We start from the raw sequence: 8,665 nt of genomic DNA, 5'->3' as shown, positions 1-8,665 counted from the left end.
CCTTTGAATGGCGCAGCCCTGACCTCAGCCGTGGGTGGAGGAGTGTGGTCACCACTAGCCTTCCCTCCTCTAGCTCTGACCTCTTTGGGAAGCCTGGACAAGACGACAGCAGGGAACCCCTCCATAAAGACACCCTTGTGCCGCTTCTACACACACTGTGAAATGGATATTTCAGGGTATCTCCACCCCAAGATCTTTAACTTAATCACATCTGCAAGATCCCCTTTACCATGTAAACTCCCATGTTCACAGACTTTAGGGGCCAGGACATAGACATGTTTGGGGAGGACACTCTTTAGCCTACCCTACCACCATGGTCAAATTACCAAACAGCTGTCGCCTACTGAACGCTGCAGACCAGTCACTTTACATGTATCCCATCCCTTAATTCTTAAAACTGCCCTATTGGGTGGCTACCGATACTACCTCAGTTTGACTGACTGGGGAAAAGATGACTTAGAAAAAAACTTCTCTCATGGTTAGTAAGAGGCAAACCTAGGGCTCAAATCCCAGCTTTCTGAATTCTGCCCTCCCTTCCCTCAAAAAATGAAAAAAAGAATGAAATCTTTGGAAAGTTAATCAATGGATTTGAAGTTCTCTCCGTAGATGTGAAGCAAAGGGCATTGTCGCCAAACTGTTCTCTTGATGGACCACTCTGGCCGCTAGAGGCTGCCACGCATGCTTCTTACAAAGTCACGGCCAGTGCCCCCTGCCTCCCACCTGCCCCTCTGATAAATGTGCATTAAGTGACTCCACGAGCTGATGTAGGGAGCTTGGTTCTCTGAATCTGCCACGGGGACTCCAGGCGGGAGAGGGTGACGAATTGTCTTACCCCAAAGCATGCTGTTACACACTCACACTGTTGCCCGTCTATTTTCTTCTTCCCTAGACCAAAGGTCTGGACTTCTCAGCTGATGAAGTGAGATGAGCAGCTGGGGTTTATTCCAAGTTTTCCTTTTCCTTGCCCAGGACCTTGGCATTCTTTCTTTGGTGTCCAAATAACATTCTCTTTACTATCACTCAACAGAAAATTGGCATCCCTCAAAGCCAAGCAAAGCCTACCTCGAAAGAAAAACAAAAATTCATGAGCAGATGAGACATCTGAGCCTTATTTTCCTCTGAACGAGGGTACTGGGGAGGTCATGGCTCGGTGAATAAAGAGGAGAAGGGAGAGAAAAGCAAGCGACCTCCCTAGGCTCCCGGAGCTGCGGGCACTAGGTGGCAGGATTGGCTCAGCACAACTCTGTGGGCCGGCTTGGTGGTGTCGCCAGGGCCTGGTAACTAGGTCACGGTGAAGCTGGGAAATGTGTGTCAGCCTGTAGGCAGAAGCACAGGGGCTGTAGCTGCTGCTTCAGAGGCAGAGCTCTGCGAGGCCCCAGCAGCCGCTGCAGCCTGCCCACTTCTCCCCCTCTCCTCCCCCTCCATGTTTCTCTGCTTTGTCATAGCGGGTCCCTCTCCTGTGTCCCCTGGCTGGGCCAGGACCTGCTGGGACATCACCCAGTTCAACACTGGTGTCTCAGAGGGCGGGTGTGGTTACTACCTCCCATTCCAAGGCCACACATTCTCCACTCTAATAGTTAGCTTTTCAGGTAGCAAAACTCACATTCTCAAGGAAGTGTCGTTCGTTTTAAAAGGAAGCTCCACATTAAAACATAAATAAATAAAATTCACGGAAAATCCCACCCATGTACATTTGTCTCTCGAACTCCCTTTAAAATCTCTGAAGAAGATGTGGCACATACATACAGTGGAATATTATGCAGCCATAAAAAGAAACAAAATTGAGTTATTTGTAGCGAGGTGGATGGACCTAGAGTCTGTCATACAGAGTGAAGTAAGTCAGAAAAGAGAAACACAACACAGTATGCTAACACATATATATGGAATCTTAAAAAAAAAAAATGGTTCTGAAGAACCCAGGGGCAGGACGGGAATAAAGACGCAGACGTAAAGAATGGACTTGAGGACACGGCGGGGGGGAAGGATAAGCTGGGACGAAGTGAGAGACTGGCATGGACATATATACACTACCAAACATAAAATAGCTAGCTAGTGGGAAGCAGCCGCATAGCACAGGGAGATCAGCTCGGTGCTTTGTGACCACTTAGAGGGGTGGGATAGGGAGGGTAGGAGGGAGGGAGACGCAAGAGGGAAGAGATATGGGGACATATGTATATGTATAACTGATTCACTTTGTTACAAAGCAGAAACTAACACACCATTGTAAAGCAATTATACTCCAATAAAGATGTTAAAAAAAAAAAAAAAGCTCTCTGGTTAGTTTTAGTCCTAAAACAGCCTTGTATCTTTAATGAGGATAATGCCATGTTACAGGGCGTAGTTGGGAATCACATACTGATGTACACATATTGGCCTATATCCCATGGTATAGTCAAAACTCTAAGCTGAGCATCCCATCTTCTCTCCCGGCTGAGCCTGCGGTGGGCAATGGGACCGGGACACGGTATTCCGTTCTCATCCTGGCCTTGCAAGCAGACAGGGGCGACTGGACAATTCTTAGGGGGCTGGGTGGCTTTGTGCCCTGAGACCTGGCATAGGGTAAGGCTGGTTTTGTTCTTCTACTTGGGGCTCTTTGGAAATGCCCTCTGGTCCCTCCCTCCTGGAATTCCTTGGTCTTGGCCCTGAGCTCCATTTCAAATGGTCCCTGTGACCCCTTGCTCAGCCTTGGGGTATCCTGCAGCACCCGCCACCTCCTTCTCCAGGTTCTTCTGGCCTCTCCGTGCAGCCACACTGGACTGAACCAAGTGACTCCATGCCAGCTGTCCTGGATTGAAATAGTGTTTCCCCAAAATACATGTCTACCCAGAACCTCAGGATGTGATTTTATTTGGACACAGGGTCTCTGCAGATGTAAGTAGTTAAGATGAAGTCATACTGGATCAGGATGGGCCCTAATCTTGTGACTGGTGTTCTTATAAGAAGAGAAAACACAGAGATGGAGGGAAGACATCCACGTGATGACCCAGGCAGAGATTGGAGTGGTGGTCTCTGCTGGCCAAGGAAGTCCACGGGTTGCCGAAGCCGCCAGGAGCTGGAAGAGAGGATGGACCAGATTCTCCTTCAGAGTCTCCGGAGAGAGCCAGCCCCGCCTCTAGAACTGTGAGAGAATAAATCTGTGTGTGTGAGGCCACCCAGTTTGTGGTACTTTGCTGTGGCAGCCCTGGGAAACCATTGCACTGGCTTTCCCCCTTACTCCACATCTGGTCCCAGGAAACAACCACGAGTTGTGTGCGCCCATCAACCCTGTAGAGCAGGAAGACCTCCCACCCCCATGGCAGCCCTCCCCTGGTCCTGCCTTCAAAGCCTTTGGTCAGCTCCTCTCTTGTTCTCGCCACCTCCTGGGGGCAGTTGAACCCCTGTCCACAGTCCATTTCCTCTTTCTTGCTGTGGATTAGACACCTGTCCTCAGTATCACTCAGCTTCATCTTGACGCTCCCCCTGGGCTATGGGCTGGGAACTAGCATCCTCTCTCCCGTCCCCCAAGGGGGCTTGCCCACAGCAAGGCCAGCATTCTCTCCAAAGACATCTCTGCACCTGTATCCTCCCCAGAGCCTCTCTCTGATCCTTTCCAAATCCGGTCTTGCTAAGAGGCCCAGGTGCTGGGCCGCGGGTTCCTTCATTCCTTTTGAAGCTGTGCATCTGGGGATGGTTTGGGGGTTTTTCCACACTCATTTTGGTTTCCCAGTCCCGTTCTAACATCCTGTTACAGGTGTGTATATATGTATATAAATATGTTATTACGTTGTTGAGGTGGGACTGTACAAAGTCTATATACCGCCTTTCTGATTGTAATAGGTGGAATTGTGCTACACCCCCCAGAAAAAAACCATGCCCTCACAGGACCCGTGAATGTGATCTTATCCGGGAAAAGGGTCTTTGCTGACATTATTCATTTAAGGATCTCAAAATGAAATCGCCATGAATTTAGCGTGGGTCCTAAATCCAACGGCAGGTGTTCTTATAAGAAGCGGGGAGACAGAAACACACAGAGGAGAAGGTGATGTGAAAAGAGAGGCTGAGATTGGAGTCATGCAGTCCAGCGAACGCCTTGAGCCTCCAGCAGCTGGGAGAGGCCAGGAAGGATTCTCCCCAGAGCCTTGGGTGGGAGCCGGTCCTGCCGACACTTCAGGTGACACCCTGATTTAGGACTCCCAGCCTCCACAAGTGTAGAGGATAAATTTCTGTGGTTTTAAGCCACCCAGTTGGGGTAATTTGTTTTGACAGCCCGAGAAAACCAATACTAACTATATTATAAATATTTTTCCATGCTATGAGACATTGTGGTAATTGTTTTTAATGACAGCACACTATTCTATAGTATAAGGAAGCCAATCAATCCTGTATTGTAAAATATTTAATATCTGAAAATTCAGCTAACTGAATAATAAGGAATTAAATGCACGTGAACGTTCATTTTGAGTATCTGATAACTTGCATGTGAAGGTGTCCTAGGGGTGGAACTACCGGGTCCAAGGGTACACCCTTCACTCTGCATGAGCCTGTCTTGCTTGAAGCCTGTCATTTCTGTAAATGTTATTTTATGCTAGTTGGTGCAAGACGTGTAATAACCCCGTGACTCACTTATAGAGCAATACTTACAAATGCTGGCCTTGTAAGCGTGAAACACAACCTTCTGTAAACCAGGCACAACCTAGTACTTAGCCCGTCTGGGTCACCCATCTGATACATTTTAGTCACAATTAGCTCACATCCCTCAATTTTGACACCAGCTGTATATTAAAATGTGTTTCTTTGTGCCTTTTCTTTTATTGGTCTCAACTCTAAAAGCAAACCCTGAAATATAGCAAATCATCCTTAAGCATCCAGAAAAAATGTGTCTTGGGTCAGTTTCCTCCTCAGTCTTTAATACTTAAAAACATAAACATGATAGATGCTGGAAGTAATGTTATCCCAGGAAGTCTTTGGGTGTCTTTTTTTTTTTTTTTGCAGTACGTGGGCCTCTCACTGCTGTGGCCTCTCCCGTTGCGGAGCACAGGCTCCAGACATGCAGGCTCAGCGACCATGGCTCACGGGCCCAGCCGCTCCGCGGCATGTGGGATCTTCCCGGACCGGGGCACGAACCCGTGTCCCCTGCATGGGTAGGCGGACTCTCAATCACTGCGCCACCAGGGAAGCCCTGGGTGTCTTTGTTCTGAGGAAGTCAGCATAGAAAAAACCATCACTGAAAACTATATTTATCTAGACCCAAAGGATTTGGGATTCAACTTGTATTTTGCTGACATCTAATTTTTTTTACCTTGGGAATGTTTGTGAGTATCACTTGACCTTGGTGACACATTCTGGACCGTGAGGGTAGTGGGCTAAAGATTTCCAGGATAGATTTCCAAGATTCTATCCTCCTGCTAATGTTTAAATGGCCCATTTGAAGGGCATGTGCACATTCATTTTTAAGTATTGAGGCAGGCGTGTCTGAACCACATGAAGCCTTCCTATGTACATCATTCAAAGATGGTATGTGGAGTCAGAATGACAATCACAAAGATCACAAGCATATTAACCTGATGCAGCAGTACCAGTAGCTTTACCTTATCTGCTCGGCTGAATAAAACATCTGATTTTTATACAAACTACTATCTTGATACACAAGGTTATATCTAGAGACAATAAGATAAATCATGGGATCATTACCCCTCTAGTTAAGGTGTCTCATTTGTAAGTTTATAAGAGATTGTGGCCTGCCATAAGCTTACGAAAAATATCTATGTAATTCTGACTCGGAATCTGAAAATGACTTAAAAAATTGAGTCTAGTAAGAAGCTGATTAGCACAATCAAATAGGAGAGTCATTATTAGTTTGTTATCAGTTTGTTATTAACTACTGAATAATACTCCTTGATTCTAAGAGAGAAACATAAACACGTAGGCACGTATACACACGTGTACACACAGTGCATGAGCACATACACCAAAAAGTATGAAACAGATGCAGAGTAGCATTCCCACCTGCTTCTTCTTGGCACCTTTGTGTCAAGCACCGTGTATCAGGAGGAAAGGCCTGTAGTAGTAAAATTATCATTAAGAAAGATAATATTTCCACATAACACTCCCTTTTTAAAGGAATTCCTCATATATTTTCTTTTTTTTTTTTAAATTTATTTAGTTAAAAAAAAATTTCTGTCCATGCTGCATGGCATGTGGGACCTTAGTGGCCTGACCAGGGATCGAACCCACACCCCCTGCATCAGGAGCACAGAGACGTAACCACTGGACCGCCAGGGAAGTCCCCACATAACAACTTTTTGAAGTTAACGAAAAGCCAGTACACACTGATCCTCAAGTTGCCCACTGTATCCCTAAGAAGACCCAGGGACAATTTACTTAAATTATTTAAATTTACATTTCCTTAATATTATGTCACCATTTGGGTTTCCTTAATTTTTCTAACTTGGGATTTAAATAATTTTGTTATTTCATAAAAGTTGTTGAGTCTTTAGGGTCAAGTGAAACTTCGGAAGGCATCTGCAGCGGAAGCGTGGAAGTCTTCTATCTCCTCGGAAAACTGGGTCAGCGTGGTCTGAGCCCAGCACGGGACTGGTTCAGAAATGGACATGTGAATCCATGCAGGCCAGGGACAAGCAACTAAGAGGCTGCTGGAGGCTGCTGGACACATTTTCTTGCTTTTCGGGTATATCTTTCTTCAGAACGAAGTTGATGCACGACAGAGGGCAGAGATGACAGAAGCTGAGATGTGGATCCAGAGCCAGTGCGTTCAGCTGAGCCCCAGACCTGTCCGACACCTGCACTTCCAGAGCCGACTCATGCTTCATCGTGTAGGTCACTTGGGGCTGGCTGTTAGGGTTGTGTGATGGGCTATCACGTTCAGTGCATCTCATTTCAGACAGGAAACCACAGTCCATGAGGCCATGCCTCAAGCGCTTGCCCGCCATCAACAGCTACTTAGAGAAAGACCAGGAACTGGGGCCCAGTCTCCCGATGACAAGTCCACAGCTCTTCCCATCCCATAACCTCTATGCACTGGAGCTGACCTTCCACATGTTTTGCCGAGCACACTATGTTTGGTGGATCAGTGGACCTCCCTGGACTGGGGTCAGGAGGGGAGATGGGGTCTTTAACGTTCAGAGAAAATGATAAAATCAAGGAAGCAATGTTTGCTTGGGAGACCATATCTGGATGACCGAACTTACTGAGATCCTTCTTGATCTTTGCTCAGGAGCCAAGGTGCTTGCCAGGCTGCTAACATTTTAGAGCTTTGATATTGGCAGGCAAAAGCTAATTGAGACTCCTGTTCCCCAATTAGTCTTGTCTTTTGATTAGAATATTTCTGCCCCTTGCTGTTGTAATGCTCAGAAAGGGCTTCCAAGATATTCTAAGAATATCTCGCCTGTGTGTTATAGGGAAGAAAAGAAGGAGATAAGAGAAAGCTGTAGTCTGCCCATCCCCACCACGCCTGGACCTTTTTCTTTGTCCAGAAACAAAGGACGCACTCTTCTCTGTCTTGTTTTCGTGGAACCTGTGATTCCTTCCTCCATAACACACCTTTCTGTTGTTGTTGTTCTGGGCATTACATTAAAGGACAAAGGTATTAGATCATGAATCAGACAACCTGGTTTTAACACCTGGAAGTGACCTTGAGCATATGTCATTTCAATGTCACTCTGAAAAACTTAGTGTCCCCAGGCCTCCGCTCACTCATCTGAAAATGAAGATAATAACCCCTGCCTAGCACATTTCCTGCCTGAGCTGCACCCCAGCTCGTTTTGGGGATCAGTTAGATTAGCTGGGTGCCTACTACGTAAGAGGCACATCGTCGGGTGGGGGGGCCCCTGGAGTGATATACAAAGGTTAAATTGTAGAGCATCATTTAAATGTTAGGTCTTGTTACCGTCATAAAAACACTCATCTGGAAACTATACCAAACATTTTCTTTCTTCTTCAACTACTGTCATCTTCCACATCCATAAACTTCCCAGCTCTTCTATTACTCACATTAGTGGTAAGAACAAAATGACATCCTTTTCATACCTGCCACCTTCCTCACTGAGCCATAACCATGTCCACTGGAAATAGTATAAAGGGCACTGGAGGAAGCATTTATTCTGCAGTCCTGCATCACTGGTTTTCAGAGTGTCAGCTAAATATTTACAAGTGATTGACGCCCCTGACAATTCTCACTTTTCATTTTCTATTTAATCAGTCACACGTAGATCAGGAATAAGACAAACCTTTACCCTTCGTGTAAAGGCTGTGGTCAAAAGAGATTAAGCTGTTGCTGAGTTGTGTAACTCAGAAAATGGCATCATGGTAGTTAAAAGCATCCTTTTATATGTTAGGGGTTGAATTTAGTCCCCTTCCCCCCACAAAAAAAAGATATGTGAGGTCTGAACCCCTAGTACCTCAGAATGTATTCTTGTTTGGCAATAGGGTCACAGCAGGTGTGATTAGTTAAGTGGAGATAAGGTCATACAGGAACAGAGTAGGCCCTAGTCCAATGTGATTAGTATCCTTATAAGAAGATGCCCATGTGAAGACAGACACACAGGGAGGAGGCCATGTGACAATGGAGGCCCAGACTGAGTAATGCGGCTTCAAGCCAGGGAACACCAAGGCTTGCAGCAATTGTCTGAAGGTTGGAGGAGGTAAGGCAGGATGTCCTTACAGCTTT

The sequence above is a fragment of the Tursiops truncatus genome, chromosome 7, assembly GCF_011762595.2.
Source record: "Tursiops truncatus isolate mTurTru1 chromosome 7, mTurTru1.mat.Y, whole genome shotgun sequence".
Classification (NCBI taxonomy): domain Eukaryota; kingdom Metazoa; phylum Chordata; class Mammalia; order Artiodactyla; family Delphinidae; genus Tursiops; species Tursiops truncatus.
Note: the sequence above shows the minus strand (reverse complement) of the source record.